Source organism: Leguminivora glycinivorella, unplaced genomic scaffold (genome assembly GCF_023078275.1).
Source record: "Leguminivora glycinivorella isolate SPB_JAAS2020 unplaced genomic scaffold, LegGlyc_1.1 Scaffold10, whole genome shotgun sequence".
NCBI lineage: Eukaryota > Metazoa > Arthropoda > Insecta > Lepidoptera > Tortricidae > Leguminivora > Leguminivora glycinivorella.
In genome coordinates this window covers 397,877-415,320 of record NW_025952835.1, presented here as the reverse complement: position 1 = coordinate 415,320, position 17,444 = coordinate 397,877, and the positions used below count along the sequence as shown (strand labels likewise).

At 37.2% G+C, this 17,444-nt stretch overlaps 1 protein-coding gene across 1 annotated transcript in view; it reads right to left on the bottom strand.

Annotated features, from left to right (window-relative positions):
• LOC125242152 (peripheral-type benzodiazepine receptor-associated protein 1-like) overlaps nucleotides 1-13,383 on the bottom strand; it is a 49,515-nt gene extending 36,132 nt beyond the window's left edge. Inside the window, 1 exon segment of the mRNA XM_048150862.1 lies at nucleotides 13,078-13,383. The gene's annotated coding sequence lies outside the window, so the exon portion shown is untranslated.
• Between the last annotated feature and the right edge of the window lie 4,061 nt (nucleotides 13,384-17,444).

Below are 17,444 nucleotides of genomic sequence, written 5' to 3'. Positions count from 1 at the left end.
ACAATCAGCTGAGGTGGATCTACTGTGTGATTCCTAGTTCTTTACATGGCGCAGTCGGTAGGATGATTTATTTATTTATTTAAACTTTATTGCACAACTAAAGAAACATGTACAAATGGCGGACTTAATGCCAAAAGGCATTCTCTACCAGTCAACCATTGGGTTAAACAGAGACATATATGTAGGATGATGTAGCGCTACGGCCGATAACACATTCACCGCTTTGGTACGAGTTCTTCGTAGCCAATGAAATGGGTTTACCGGTAAAATGCTTCGCAGAGGCAAACGCAAAGGCAGGAATGGCTAATAACCTAACCATAAAATTAAAATTTTGAAAAATCCCCCGACTTAGGGCCAGTTGCATCAACCACATTTGACAGACACATTATCGTCACGCAGCTGAGGTCTATGGAACTTCCCATACAATAAAATTTAACGAATGCTTTAACGGTGACAGACGGCTTGGTGCAACCGGCCCTTAGTGGACTAATTTTCATGAAACATGGCTAAGAACACTCACGACTAATTCAGCTTTCAAACGAAAACAAACAAAATCTAAATCGGTTCATCCGTTCGGGAGCTGCGATGCCACAGACAGACACACACACAAACAGACAAACACGTCAAACTTATAACAACCCGTCGTTTTTGCGTCGGGGGTTAAAAAGTAAGCAAGCTTAAGTAGCATAAACCCTTAATAGGGCTCTGGTCTCAAAAAAGACCATCCTGTAAGATTCTCTTTTTGTATTTATTTATTCTTCCACAATTTTTTTTAGGACTACAGCATGATGATGGTGTTTGAAGTTACTATTTTATTTAGTTTTGCCAGTTGAGGGGTTAAATATTTATTTAATCTAATTTACTTTTGTCCGAATCGGATTATGCTACAGCTACGATTATGTTTAGGTTTATAACTGTTGAATTAAAGTAGATGCTTTAAACCAAGTTACGAATGCCTTAAAATCGATAAAAGGTGAATCATGCATGACTAACATTCGTGACGATTACTTCAAAACTAACTTGGATTTGATAGTTAAGTACCATTAATTAAATCTTTAAGGTTGATATTTTTATGAAAACTTCCTACAATTTCTCACTGAATGTTTTCGATAAAAATGACATGTTTTTGATAGCAATCAAAATTATTCGTTACCAAAAATCAAAGTGTCAATTATTTTTTGAAATATTCCTGATATTTTTAACGAGAATAGGTTGAGACTTGAGAAGTACGACCTGTAGAGGAGAACATCCGTTCTGTCTGTGTGTGTGTCTGTCTGTTTGTCTCTGTCTGTATGTGTGTCTGTCTGTGGCATCGTAGCTCCCGAACGGATGAACCGATTTGATTTAGTTTTTTTGTCTGAAAGCTGAGTAAGTTCATGAAACATGGCTTCTTAGCCATGGCTAAGAACACTCGGGAGTGTTCTTACACTCCCGAGTGTTCTTAGCCATGTTTCATGAAAATCGGTCGCGGTCGGGGGTTTTTTCAAAATTTTAATTTTGTGGTTAGGTTATTATACTCATAGACTTAAGTTGTCGTTCCGGTCAACAAAAGGTTAAATTGTGTGCCATTGGTTTTTAAATCCATTTTTGACAGCCATTTTCACCTACACTGTTTAAGGGTCCACAGCCCACTAACCTTGAGTTAAGCGTGTGGTGCAAGATGCCCTTAGAAATATGAATAAAATAAAATAAATAAATATTGGGGACACTTTACACGGATCAACTTAGCCCCAAACTAAGCAAAGCTTGTACTATGGGTGCTAAGCGACGATATATACATATATACTTAAATAGATAAATACATACTTATCTTATACTATTAAACGAGCAATTCTTGTATATTTATTTATTTATTTATTTATTTATTTATTTATTTATTTATATATACCGACGATCTTGGAAACCGCTCTAACGATTTCGCTGAAATTTGTTTTGTGGGGGTTTTCGGGGTGAAAAATCGATCTAGCGTAGCCTTAGATCCCGGAAAACGCGAATTTTCGAGTTTTCATGAGTTTTTCTTTCGCATTTGTAAACGTAAAATATGGTCCTTAATTTCGCCGCGCGCGCATCGATTCCGCTTAGCTCAGTCGCACGAGGTCGGTCTAATGTACGCAGATAGATCGTAGGTGTCAGGGTTTCGAATCCCGGTCAGAAATTAAGTTTTTGTTTTTTGTCTTTTTTTTGTTTTTGTATTTATAAGAGTTTTTTTTTTATCTAAAGACGTGATATATTAAAATAGAACCGAGCGAAGCTCGGTCGCCCAGATATTATACATAGAAAACATCCATGACAGGAACAAATATCTGTGCTCATCACACAAATAAATGCCCTTACCGGGATTCGAACCCAGGACCGCGGCTTAGCAGGCAGGGTCACTACCGACTGAGCTAGACCGGCCGTCAAAATGTGAATGAAGTACCTTTACGTGAGTTACTTAACAAATAAACTAAATAAAGTATGAAGTGATAGAGCAATAGGTATTCATAGAATGGCTTATTTGGGCGTAATACTCGTAAAGAACTACGGCGGCATGGAACGCAATTACATCGAGTTGGAATGCCTCATTCTTACATCTATACCTACATACAAACCTACAAGCGTGACTCAAGATAAGCATCAGATAGTGGTAAGATTAGCTGTGGGCTAACTACATGGTTGTCTTGTCAGCTATTAGCTTTTAACTACTAACTAGTTACTTTGAATATTTTACACGGGTAGTTTTTAAGGGATATTTCCTCCGTATTTAGCAGTCAGTGGTGGCCTAGCGGTAAGAGCACTTTCGATCCGGAGGTCGCGGGTTCGAACCCCGGCTCGTACCAATGAGTTTTTCGGAACTTATGTGCGAAATGTCATTTGATATTGAAATTGAATTTTTTGTCATTTTTAACCCAGTCGCTTTTCGGTGAAGGAAAACATCGTGAGGAAACCGGACTAATTCCAATAAGGCCTAGTTACCCTTCGGGTTGGAAGGTCAGATGGCAGTCGCTTTCGTAAAACTAGTGCCTACGCCAAATCTTGGGATTAGCGAACCCCAGGCTCCCATGAGCCGTGGCAAATGCCGGGATAACGCCAGGAGGATTAGCAGTCAGTGTTGAAAAACAGTACCCTGTGGGCATTCTAGGCAGTAGCGTTTGGTTTCAAGCAGTACGGGCAAAGTACGGCCATGCATGTCCGGTCCGCGAATGGATTGTATCATTTCGTCACTACTTTGAAAAAATCTCGTATCTCACACTGCTCCTCAAAGTTAAAACGCAGTAAGTCTATATGCATTGCATACATACTTATTACATTTTTCTTTTCATTGACAGAAGAAGATGCAAGTTTTTTTCAAAGTAGTGACGATTTGTATCCGGCCCACCAACCGGTCCTTCAAAATATTAATAGTGTGTTATAATTTTACAGTATTATGCTTTTCTTTAGTGTATTGACATCTAATTCAGTCTTGTCACCATCTTTTTTTATTTAATGTAAACAATATCTGGACGACCGAGCTTCGCTCGGTTCTGTTTCGTATCCTTGACCTATGTCGCCATCTAGTTCAAAAATAAATAGTACCTACATCGAGCGAAAGAATTATCAGTCTTAACAACACAACTACTCTACACGAGATGGCGCGCGTTTCGCCACAAAAGCTCAAATAGTGTATTTGTCTATTCGTGTTAGCCTTGACCTGTGTCGCCATCTAGTCTTTGCAATAACTAGTACTTACATCGACCGAAAGAATTCTGTTTTAACAGTACAACTACTGCACACGAGATGGCGCGCGAAGAAAAACGCATGAAAACTCGAAAATTCGCGTTTTCCGGGACCTAAGGATAAGTTAGATCGATTTTTCACCCCCGAAAACCCCCACATAACAAATTTCAGTGAAATCGTTAGAGCGGTTTCCGAGATCGTCGGTATATATAAATAAATAAATAAATATATATACAAGAATTGCTCGTTTAAAAGTATAAGATATACAGGGTGTCTATGACCTCAATTATCAATTAGTTTTGCCAGGGTATTTTCAGATATCTCGATCTGTGATTATTTTTAAGTGGCTGGTCAGACAAAGCTTTAGAAAGAACGAGGGGCCGGATTTTGTCCAGCAGTGGGGCATAGTGGGCTTTGGATAATAATCTTCAAGACCGTATAAAAGAAATGGACCCGGACAGGCAAACATTAGTGGCGTAATAAACGATATAACGTCAGGCCGTCCTTTTCGCACTATTTGTAAGTGCGATAGGGACGCACCGATGCGATAAAGTTTATTGAAACCGCAGGTTTACATAGCATACATTACATACAAATTATAAAAATGATATCCGATGTCGCTACATGTAGGCCAAAGCAAAAATACAAAAGGAAATGAATGATTCCGAATGATGTATGGTTCAAGTATCAACTTAATCCAAATGGGATATTTCTGCTCAACCGCGTCCATTTGCCTCGCGTTATTTATCTTCATGCTAGGAGCACTTGTCGTTTAAACACGTCCCGCGTTTCTTGGCCTCATCAATCTTGTCGCATAAACACGTCGGCAACAGCGCCGTTTTTAAACATGTCGTCAATCGACATCTAAATATGATGTATGGATTAAGTGTTCGTGGATTTATGTTAATGTTTTTTTTTTTAACTAATGCCTACAAGTATTACTGAGTAAGAACGAGTAAGCCTGCCTGCCTGGCAAAAAGGAGTGGAAAATAATAGGGACGCCACCGTTTATGTATAGGTATCGTCGTACATGTGGCAGTACCTATGTGGCAACTATTGAGTCACTTTTGTATGTGAAAAGGAAGTGTTGCTACCATAAAAAAATAATTCCATTTCTATTATTTGTCAAAGAATTTGATCGTGAAATGTTTCGAACACAGGTAGCCTTTAATGAATTTGCAACAAATTGCTTGCGATTTGGCGGAATATGCCCGACCGATTGAAAATCACACCTGGTGATTTTTTTGAAATATTACAAAAACTGGTCATGTTACCACTTTCGGCTATGGATAAATTATAGCTATAGGTAATTGAAGTAAAAAAAATACTGTGCTTCATGAAATAAGGCCCAACATTGCGGACAAATTAGACAAATAAAATAATAAATTAAAAAATCATAAGACCGGTAAATTGGTATTTAGAACTGAAGTGTAGTTATGCAGAAATATGTATGCAATATGTATATGTACTTGTTTTAGTGGTCGAGATTACAAAGGAAAACATATTTGTTTACTTTCATGTTATTGTATTTATTGACCGTTGACACGATACACTCTGTATATGCACGAAAATACATAAATTTACTTGACATCGATTGCCGTTGAAAGTTCGGGGAAAAAGCTCGCTTAAAACCCTAATCTTCGTTATCTTTATCAATTACATGTGCTGTCACCGGGAGGTACGTTATCTTATCACACGAGGTCATAAATACTTATACTATCTACCGCCCACGCAATCCAATGCAAACAAAATTTAGGGTTCGGGGGTTTTTCAATCCGGTAAAAGAAACAACATTCAATTGATATCAGGTGCCGTAGCCGAATGGCATTTCTGCGACGCGAAACGAAAATCTAACGCCGCGAAAGGTAGTCTGGCTATGTCTCGCCAATACGCAAGAGCGATAGAGATAGATATCTACGAGCGTTTCGTTTCGTGAGCGTTTCGTGAGCGTTTGTGCCATTCGACTACATACCCAGAATAAGAAGGTTCTTTAAGAAAAGAACAGAATAGAAAATACTCGTTTTCCTATTTATTCGTGAGCACAGAAAACAATATCACGGAGAAAATAGAAAAACAAAACAGGAAGGAATGCAACGATAATTCAAGAAATGGTCACATCTTAGAGTAATGCTTGTTATGCTGACAACTTCCAGCGTAGATTTTTCTATTCGACTCTCCGGTGATATAGGGAACGTGACTGTAATAGTTAAAACAATATTTTTCAGTACAGATGTTGTTTTTTTTTACGCACTAGTGCGAGAAGTGGTTCATTACATGCCAGGTTGAAACTTCGGAGGCTCATCTGTACTGAAAAACGTCGTACGATACACGTGCGAAAAGGAAATTCGTAACTCGTGTCGATTTTTTACGCACTTGTATCGTAATGTACTATTATACCATGCACGAAATAAAGCATCAGATATAATAAAACAACACAAGACAAGGTGGACACCACAACAAAAAGACAGAATGCCAGACCTAAAAAAACGCTGGATAGGTTGTATAGAAGAAGACTTGAGAAAGATGGGAAAGACTACTAACTAAAAGAAGGTATCCATGCATCGAGACAACTGTGGACTATCTCACAACAGCGACAATTGTCGCTCGACAGTGACACATCGCCGTTCATTGCCTGTTCAACAAGGAAATATTGACGCTGAGTAACATTCCTTATTATTGTCCCAGAGCTGTAAGAAACTCTTTTTGACACATGACAGCGTCCACAAAACGTAAAGTCGCGCAACCTAATGAAATTTGAAAATAAATCCTGTAATCATATTTAAAAAAATCAAGTACCTACTTAAAAACAATATTTCGCTTGCTTTAAACATAATCTAACACATGTTACATTTTTGCGGATCTTCGTTAGTGAGTATTTTACGATATTAATTTATCACGCAGGATTTACTTTATTATAACATTTATCATCCATTTTTATTTTTAATCTAGTGCTGTGGCAGAGTCTGTCATTTCGATTCAAATGACATTTCAGTAAGGCCGGCGACAGACAGTCTTAAAAATTCATAATCTTAGAAAATATTTGTATGCAAACTGACACTGACAGATCTGTCAGTGTCAGTTTGAACTGTCAGTTTGCATACAATAGTATATTATATAACGGTAACGTTATGAAGGCTATAAAAGTTGAGTACCGCGGTTAGGCCACGAAGGCTTGCCGAGTGGCCTAAGTAAGGTACGAGACTTTTATAGCCTTCATAATGTTACGATTGTATACTATACTTTTTCTACGACAGCCACATAAATACCTATTCAAGAATAATAAAATGGGTTAGTTACTTACTTCATATAATGAATGGGAATATTTGTGTGGATCGTCGTAGCATTGAGTATTCTGTCCACAAAATGTTGATGGTGAGATATTGTTGCACAATTCTTCAAAATATACCAACAATGCGATTTCAGAGAAAGTTGAAACATTTTTTTGCAATTTCCATGTCATAAAACAATCATAACATTTTTGCTACGCTGTATCCGACTTTTCAGGTAACAAATTGTCAGTCACTTTGAGCGCCATAGCCTTGATTTCTTGGGGAGTATATTGTTCACCAGAATCACTCATAATTACTTAAGTTTTTGCACAACGTCGACTTAAAATAAAGTATAAAACACTAAAATAGTTCAAATAATTTTTTAAAAAGTTTACAAATGCGGGAACCAATAATGCACAGCCAGAGAATGCTCAACCCAAGAATTTACGACCCAGGAATTGGCGTCCATGATGTACGAGAGTTCTTAGACCGTGAATTGATGGGTTGGGCATTCTCGGGCTGTACACGTTTGGTCCGGGCGATAATTCGAAGCCACTTTTTTTTACAGGGCGGCAGTATTGTACGACCCCGTAATTCGCGTCCAAAAAAGTGGACGCCGATTTTGGGCTGTACATTTCTGGGTCGTACATTAACCGAACTCTACATGCCATAGACAAGAGAAATAGAAAATAAGCCGGTTTTCAATTACGAAAAATGTGGTTGCGTTCAAGAATATTTAAATGTCAAATGTAAAATTATTTGATAAACTTATGATTTTTACCTTTGTTTTGCAATATCTAATATGTAAAACGCATTTCAGTTTATTTTTTCATCTTGATTTAAATTATGAACCTAAATATTATATTATTTATTAAGAGTTATTTATTATTGCAAATGAAAACATACCTGATAAATGGAAGTTGTACTTTTAAAAATAAACTTACAGAACTCCTATATTCATATGAATACTGCTCAGCAGTTATCATATGAACCTATAGACAAATAGACTTTTCTATCGTTACTCAAATGAACTTAATTTGGATACCGCTGACAATAATCTAATTGACAGATTTAAGTGCTGGAGTAGAAAAATCTTTTTTAAGATTATGAATTTTTAAGACTGTCTGTTGCCGGCCTAAGTTGATAGAAATCGTAAAATTGTTTAAACGCCTTCTTGTACATAGGGCCTAATAGATTCAACCAATTCGAAATTAATCGTTAGATTTGACAAACGATACGTCTTAGCCACATCGCAACATACTTCAAAACAAATGTGTCAAAAATGTGAACTGACAGATCCGGGACAATAACCCATAAATAGACCACAGAAATGTTAGCGTCAAGTGTCACTGTGATGAAAATGCCCACTGGAGGAAGATTGTGATACCCTCGGTCTATATTTTTTTCTTATGTCTATGGAATATTAAAGCCGGTTAAAAGTATAATTACCTAAAATAATTGAGTTAGCTGCTGTTGGTTAGGTAGGTACTTGAGGAATTGCGTGCGTAGTGTTAATGTCGCATGTCGGATGATGGATTTTAAAGAGCTTTTAATTGGGGGCTTTCAAATAAACACCGACTACTGCAAAATTTCATTTTCATTTGAAGAAATTATTTGACTACCTAAATATTAAGGTATAGTTTGCTTATAGAGTCTTAATAAAGAAACTTACATATTTTCATTTTAATAAATTTATCCGATCCTAATATTCTTAGTGCTTTTTCACATTATTCAATCAGATATCGGATGTACTAGTAGGACCGATATCCTATACATTGTGGACGCCATCTTTGATTTTTCCCTTTGAAATCCTTCCGACCACCGATATCGGATCGGATAATGTGAAAACTCACTAATTGTCTGAAAATAAACAATTTTTATTTTTATTTATTTTATTTGAACAATTTTGGTATACACCCTGTTTTTATTGAATTCCGTTAACTTTAAGGGAAGGTTCTTTAGATCAAATACAATTACTTTCTCAAAGATACTAGCGTCCTAACTCTTACGGTTATCGAGTTATTAAAAAAATAAAGATAGTTACTGAACACGTGTGTGACAGCCTTTACCAATTCCTAATGTTATTTATTTTGATATGTGCCCTCAATCACTTGACACTAACTTGAATGTTAAGCTTAAGGGTTTCTCACACTAATAAATTCATTTATTATGTATGAAAATTATGAAAAAATTTTTTTTGCGAATTTAACTAAAAGTGATATATACAGTGTGGTTCCTGATAATGAACAAAAAAAACACGGTGTATATACCAATTTTGTTATTAATGCTCCTACCCCCTTTCTTTCTGTGGATGTTGTAGAAGTCGACTGTGGGATGTAGGTTAAATTGTGGTGTGGTTCATAAATGAGCTAGCAATCATTTTTACTGCAATATAAGGATTTCGTATTCTTTCAATCCTTTAATTTCTAAGAGTAACACTAAAAAAAATTGTAGTTTCCTCTGCTCTATCTACCCCTTTTGGTAGTTCAGACGTGAGTTGATGTATGCATTGTGTTCTTAATGCTACACGCACAGTGCTACGAGCGTAGCCAGTAACATACGAAAATTCGTATGTAGCGAGTACCGCCCCACCTGGCGGGTTGCTGACATTGTGTTTACAACATGTAGTTAATAGTGGTAGCATTAATAGTAAATATTTTATTAATGTAAATGTTAGAAAATTACAATAGCTAACAACTAAACCCTAATAGCAATAAAAACTTAAAACTATCCAAATAAACCATTCCCTGTCGACCCTGTCGTTCCCGGTGCAAAAGTGCCCATGACGCTCGCAGCATTTCCTCGTTGAATTACAATGGACAGCTTTTGCACCAGGAACGACTCGGAGCGGGGACTTTCTCCTTTTTGCCTGAGTCGGCGGCCCAATTCGCGTACAAAGCACGTTAAATATGTATCTTTATTATTTTAATATACACCGTGTTTTTTTATTTCCTTTAACTTTAGGGGAAGATTCTTCTATCAAATACAATTAATTTATTTAAGAAACTACCTAGTTACACTTACTATTATAAAATTTAAAAAAAAATGACCGAACAAGTTAATTTAGGTGAATGCCTTATATGCCGTCATATAATTATTTGAGACTTTTATGATTTTTAAGGTTCTTTCACACTTGAAAATGATGAAGTTAACAAAAAGCGTTATAGCAGGGGCCCATTTCTCGAAGCTATAAGTTACAATTTACAAGTGGTAGTCAATGTCTGTCTAATATGACAAATTGAAAAGAGACTTCCACTTGTAACTTTCAGCTTTGAGAAATGAGTCACAGGGGTCCATTTCTCGAAGCTGCAAGTTACAATTTACAAGTGACACTAAAAGAGGTAACGCCATAAGTATTATGGGTACATTTGTACCAGAAACGATAAGGAGCGGGGTTTAATGGTTAGTTTATCCATGACGACCGGTCTGGCTCAGTCGGTAGTTACCCTGCCTGCTAAGCCGCGGTCTTGGGTTCGAATCCCGGTAAGGGCATTTATTTGTGTGATGAACACAGATATTTGTTCCTGAGTCATGGATGTTTTCTATGTATTTAAGTATGTATTTATCTATTTAAGTATGTATATCGTCGCTTAGCACCCATAGTACAAGCTTTGCTTAGTTTGGGGCTAAGTTGATCCGTGTAAGGTGTCCCCAATATTTATTTATTTATTTATTTATACTAATATTATAAATGGGAAAGTGTGTGTGTCTGTTTGTTTGTCCGCCTTTCACGGCAAAACGGAGCGACGAATAGTCGTGATTCTTTAAGTGGAGATAGTTGAAGGGATGGAGAGTGACATAGGCTACTTTTTGTCTCTTTCTAACGCGAGCGAAGCTGCGGGCAAAAGCTAGTTTGTAAATATTTATTTTAAGTTACTTTTAATGAAAGTGTAGTATTTGTCTAGTTATACTATAAAGAACATTATTTAGAGTCCAAACGTAAAAAAATAATAATTTAAAAAGTGGTAGTCAATGTCTAATATGACAAGTTGGAAAGAGACTTCCGCTTGTAACTTGTAACTTTCTATAAATGAGCGAATTTAACGGAAATAAAAAAACACTGTATAAAATGATAACGTTGTACGATATTTTGTATCAATATGAAATGTCTTTATTTTTGTAATATAATAAGCGTGATTCCGTTGCGAGTATTTGTAAGTAAAGAAGAGAGGGTACGGTCCCTCCTCAGTTCCTCACTGAAAGTAGGTCGTCAATAAAAGTTGTCAAAACAACATCTGGACCGCACCGCGGCGCGTACGGATTATTAAAACAGATTATTTATTACTACAGGAATTAATTTACCTAAGTATACACGCATAATATATACAAGTATGCGCGAGAGGTATTAACCACGCATTTCTAACGCCAAAAGAAGTATTTTTATTTATTTAATACGGATGAGGAAAATTTACCAAAAATATTTTTTTTTTGTATATTTTCACTACTTTTGAATGTATTTTCACATAACAAGTAAATGCTATTCATAAAACTGGCACTCAAAATGTGTTTTGACCTTTTATTTTCTAAAAACCTCATTTTTTGTACTGAATAACAATAAGAAAATATATATTTTTAATCCCCGACGCAAAAACGACGGGGTGTTATAAGTTTGACTTGTCTGTCTGTCTGTCTGTTTGTGTGTGTGTCTGTCTGTAGCATCGTAGCTCCCGAACGGATGAACCGATTTAGATTTAGTTTTTTTTTTGCTTGAAAGCTGAATTGGTCGGGAGTGTTCTTAGCCATGTTTCATGAAAATCGGTCCACTATGTCGCGGTCGGGGGTTTTTCAAAATTTTAATAAAAAAAAATAATAATAATTTATTCAGCAAATAGGCCACAGGGGCACTTAATTTTGTGGTTAGGTTATTTAAATTGGTAATAACTTTGAAACTAGGTGAAATTCAGAAAAGTATATAAATATATGACATTTCAGTCTTAAAATGGGATTAGAAATATGCTGGTTAACTCTCACGCAAACACTGTGTAGGCACATACATATAGGCATACAGAGTAGGCAGAGCACAAGAAACTGCTCAATTTTAGTGCTACTCTTAGCAATTAACGGGTAGAAAGAAACCGAAATAGTCTATTAGAAGTGGAATTAGGTATACTTATAATTTAGAGATACCTAAGTTGCAGCCGTTGCATGACACCCAGGATAACTTCATTCAGTTTTGTCGGTATTTAGACTTGAAAATGTATGTGGAGTATGTGCAGAAAGAGAAGAAAAGTGGAATCAAATACATTTAGGCACAGAGTTGACAGAGTCAATTAAAATTGATAGTTTTATTTTAATATTTAACTTTTAAAACATTTTTTTATTAATATAAAACATTTTTTTCATATTAAAGATTTATTTATGCATGTTATATATGTATTTTATTCATTAAAATAAAACTTCATGGTGTGATGTAGATACTATTTGATGCAGATTAGGATACTATTTCTATTTAACCGAGTCTTTAACTAGTAAACAGGAAGCTATGTTTTACTCATAAGTTGGCAGGTAACAATTTTATTTTCAGTCAGTAAATTGAATATTTTTTAAAATTGTTGAAATACAAAATTACGGAGACATACTCGTATCCCGTCTATGACCCACTAAGCTGACCTCAAACCGCTTGAAACAACGGCTCTTGTAGTACAGCGCTAGCCTGCCTCGTTTTACATACTGAAGCTATAACTAGCTCACAAAAATCAAGATCTAACAAAAACCATTAAAGCTTTATTACAGAAAGGTCAGCCATCACAAATGCCAAGTTCATCAAATATAGAAGGCATCCAAAACAATAAGGAGATTGATCAATACAACGGTTGCCTACAGGGAACCCAACTATTTACAGGCACGATACCTACAGGCAATATGGCGGCCGGCTGGCTCGTTACTTTCACATTACCACCTCTAATCGGTTCCTCGGGCTATTCCACAGGAAATATAAAGAGTTTTCTCGCAAGGGATAACGAGGCGATCGATACAGGTCGCACTTCAATAGCCACTTGTCTTTACAACAATCAGAACAGCTACGCTTTGTTATCGTTCATATCCTTACCTATATTTTAAGCCTGTCGCTCGAGGGGTACTAACTACGGGTGATGGTTCACTAGTTACTCACCGAGACAGCTCCTTCCGCGGGTTACATGGGATCCAGAGCACAATGCACCAAGCTAGCGGGCTAGTTCGTGTTATAGTTGCACCTTCGAATGGGCACGTCCTCAGCTTGCGTAACATTTATGTAACAGGAAACATGCCTCACGCGAGCCAAACCGCACCGTCACAGGCTCGCGCCCCAGGCCGAGGCCTACATCCTGCCATTTTGGAATCGAGGCGGGCGCTCGGGGCGGCGGCGCGGGACCCCCGAACCGTGATCACAGCGCGCGTCCTCGCCTCGCGGGCTACGGTTTCTATGTTATAACCGGGATGTCACGGCGGTCACTACGTACGGAGGGAAAATAAAAAAGTGTGAGTCGGTCGGGCGGAGCGGTCGGCCGGCTGTAAGGGGCACATGCCTGCCGCTCGATAGCCGGGCGCAGGCGCGGCGGCGGCGGCGCCCCGTGACGTCACACCGCACTCGCGCCGCGCGGCTGCTCAATGGGCCGCCGCCGCCGCCGTGCTCACTCCGGCCGCACACGCCTTCATTATTTAATTAACAATCACTGTCACTCCGTACCTCGGATTAATGGCCCACTGACCGCCTGCAATCAGATCTACTATCTCGGTTCCATCGATTTTATGAAAAATCAATTCGGTTCATGTTTTAACGAATGCAGCTCCGAGGTGGCGTAATGACTGCGCATAATAGTATGGAAATGAGGTGACAACGGGAGTATTTTAATAGGCCACTAGACTATTTTAACGTTACCCACGGCGACGCGTTTTTGAAGGACACTAAATAACCCTGCGTCGTGAAAAATATTTGCATATTTGCTCTCCAAGTTATGGGCCCCGCATTACCTTTAATATTTAACCATGACCTTCAGGCAATTTGTCACAGTCGATAGATTATTTATGACAAACTGTTTAAAACTACACTCGAGAGCTGTCTGAATAAAAAATCTTTGCAGTATAAGTAACCCATTCTTATTTATATGACTTGGGCTTCTTCTTAAATGACCTATTTCAAATTATAGACACCTTCCTACATCTATCGATAATGCAGGTTTCGTTCAAAATGCACTTGAAGGGCATCCCCAATCCTCAACAAACATATTACCAACACCACGAGGGGGCTATCGCAAACGTCGGTAATTCGATACTGTATTAGAATCCATTTCTACCACTCTTGCACCAAGGACGATATATACCGGGACTGACAAAGCCCATACAAAAAGTGTACCCTGAAATGTATGGGCCTTTTAGGAATAAAACTAGATGGCGCTGTTTCGCAGCCTGGAAGTGACAGAAATCATATTTTGCCCAAATATTTCTGCGTGTTTTTATTTTTAACCCCCGACGCAAAAACGACAGGGTGTTATAAGTTTGACGTGTCTGTCTGTCTGTCTGTTTGTCTGTCTGTCTGTCTGTCTGTCTGTCTGTTTGTCTGTCTGTCTGTGTGTGTGTCTGTCTGTGGCATCGTAGCTCCCGAACGGATGAACCGATTTAGATTTAGTTTTTTTTGTCTGAAAGCTGAGTTTGTCGGAAGTGTTTTTAGCCATGTTTAATGAAAATCGGTCTACTATGTCGTAGTCGGGGGTTTTTTCAAAATTTTAATTTTGTGGTTATTTATAAGAATTATCATGATATTACGTCAATACACATTTTGAAAAAAAAAAAAATTGTAGACATCATCACTTCATCAGTGTAGTTATGATAGTATTTAAAATAGGTGGCGCTAAAAAATTGAGGTACTATTCTTAGTATGAAGATTGTCAATCCTTTATAACATTCTTGCGTGAAAAAAAAAACGAAAATATCGAAATTTTCTTATCGAACAAATATTTGACTGATGCAGTTGAAAAAAAAAGACATTTTTTTACTATATACGGTGTAACAAAATTAACCCGAAATATTTTTACCACGCATCTCCCAGACCAAAAAAAGGGAAAAAAAATGAATTTAAGCAAACTTCGGCTTATATTTTTTTGTATTTGCTTTTAGTTTCATCAGTATTTTCACCTTAAAAGTTCAAGTGACTTCCTGTTCAGAATACTGTTCAGGCATTACACTAAAACGAACAACGTACCTTTTGTGCATAGATGTTCAGTACTGCCAGCAGAAGCTGAACGGGTGTGTACAATTTCAAGCTTCTATTACACTTCCTGCACTTCAAGTGGATTACACTAACTTCATTTTGCATATACACCTTGTTTACAACATCACTTGCACAGGATTCTTCGTCAGTAGCATTCTCGTTATCGCTTTCATGAACTTCAGAATTTTGTGTATAAAGTCTTTTGGGAACTACACTTCTTTCAGACTCATCGTCACTTAAGTTATCATCATCACTCTTAGTCAATTCTTCAGATTGAATTATTTCAATATCACTAGTTTCTACATAAGTTGTACTGTCACTTTCATTAAATTCATCGATTGGCGTAAGAACTGTTTCAGTTTTCTCGTTTTTGAGTACGCCATTTATTTGGTCTATATTATTTCTATCATATTCACCCGCTCCCGTATTTTGATCGGAGATCACATCTGTTGAGCTACAGATATCATTATTTTGTTCTCCGTTTTTTTGTATCACAACTTTTTTGAAAGCTACTTTTTCATTGTTCTGTACAACACTCGATTGGTTATCTTCTTTCACATCTGCTTTAGTTTGTTGATGTCCATTCGCCGCTCTCCCAGCTTCAATCCACACTTCAATATCATGTATAGCACTACTCGATCCAGTTTTAACACAGAAAAAGTTCAACAAACACTGTCCGAATTCATCTAAATAATGTATCAGATTTTGCAAATTCATTATGTTGATCAAAATACGTTATTGAGAACGTATCGTTTGATATAGCAATGAGTTTTTTGGCTTTGTTTCCCAATAATACAATAAGCTGATAACGGTTTAACAGTTAATGAAAAAGTGATAAAACTCCGCACGTCTAGTCCGACTTAATTATTGAATCAACTAGATTGCTAACTTACTTAACTAGCTTTATTTATAGATAAATCAAGGTAAGATGTTATTTCAGAAAAAATAATGGCTTTAGGTCTTGAAGGTTCAGTAGAAATTTGCATCTATTTGTGTATGTCGCCAAAAATAACCTCTGAACACGATTCTAATATAATGATTTTGATTATTCATACTAATATTATAAATGGGATAGTGTGTGTGTCTGTTTGTTTGTCCGTCTTTCACGGCAAAACGGAGTGACGAATTGACGTAATTTTTTAAGTGGAGATAGTTGAAGCGATGGAGAGTGACATAGGTTACTTTTTGTCTCTTTCTAATGCGAGCGAAGCCGCGGGTAAAAGCTAGTAGTGTATAAATGTATTACTCTAGATATTAATTATTCGGATCCTTTAGAGTAGGAAGAAGAAATTCATACCTTTAAGTAGGTAGTATGAATAATTGAATATGAAGGACAGCTAGAGCGATTAGATAACACGGAACGGAACCTCGGAACCACGGAACAGATCCTTTCTTTTTTTGCTTGTCCTTCATTAAAGTTTGCTAATTAAAAAAGGAGGACATAATAGTTATGTCATAACATCATTTTAGAACTAAACAGAACTTAATCGCGTAAACACTTGGCCAAATATTTGGCCCGACGTTTCGAACATCACGTTATGTTCGTGGTTACGGTTAGAGAATATAAATGTAGGTAAGTGTTTACGCGATTGTGCCGTTTAGTTCTAAAATTATGAGTGCAGATCGTGTTAGGTATGTATACTTATAAGTTACTAGCTTTTTCCCGCGGCTTCGCCGGCGTACTAATCTCATCTTATTGTCCCATACAAATGTTGGACCCCCATTTCATCCCCTTAGGAGGTGAATTTTGAACAATCCTTTCTTAGTGCTCCTCTACACCTTATAAGGAACCTACGTGCCAAAGTTGGAATCTCTAGGACCAGCGGTTTCGGCTGTGCGTTGATATGTCAGTCGGTCAGTCAGTCAGTTTCTTCTTTTATATATTTCGATATTATTGTTTGTGTTGCTCTGTTGGTACATACTAAATTGCACTATGCCATGTAATAATCTAATATCTGGGCGACCGAGCTTCGCTCGGTTCTATTTTAATATATCACGTCTTTAGATAAAAAAAAACTCTTATAAATACAAAAACAAAAAAAAAGACAAAAAACAAAAACTTAATTTCTGGCCGGGATTCGAAACCCTGACACCTACGATCTATCTGCGTACATTAGACCGACCTCGTGCGACTGAGCTAAGCGGAATCGATGCGCGCGCGGCGAAATTAAGTACCATATTTTACGTTTACAAATGCGAAAGAAAAACTCATGAAAACTCGAAAATTCGCGTTTTCCGGGATCTAAGGCTACGCTAGATCGATTTTTCACCCCCGAAAACCCCCACAAAAC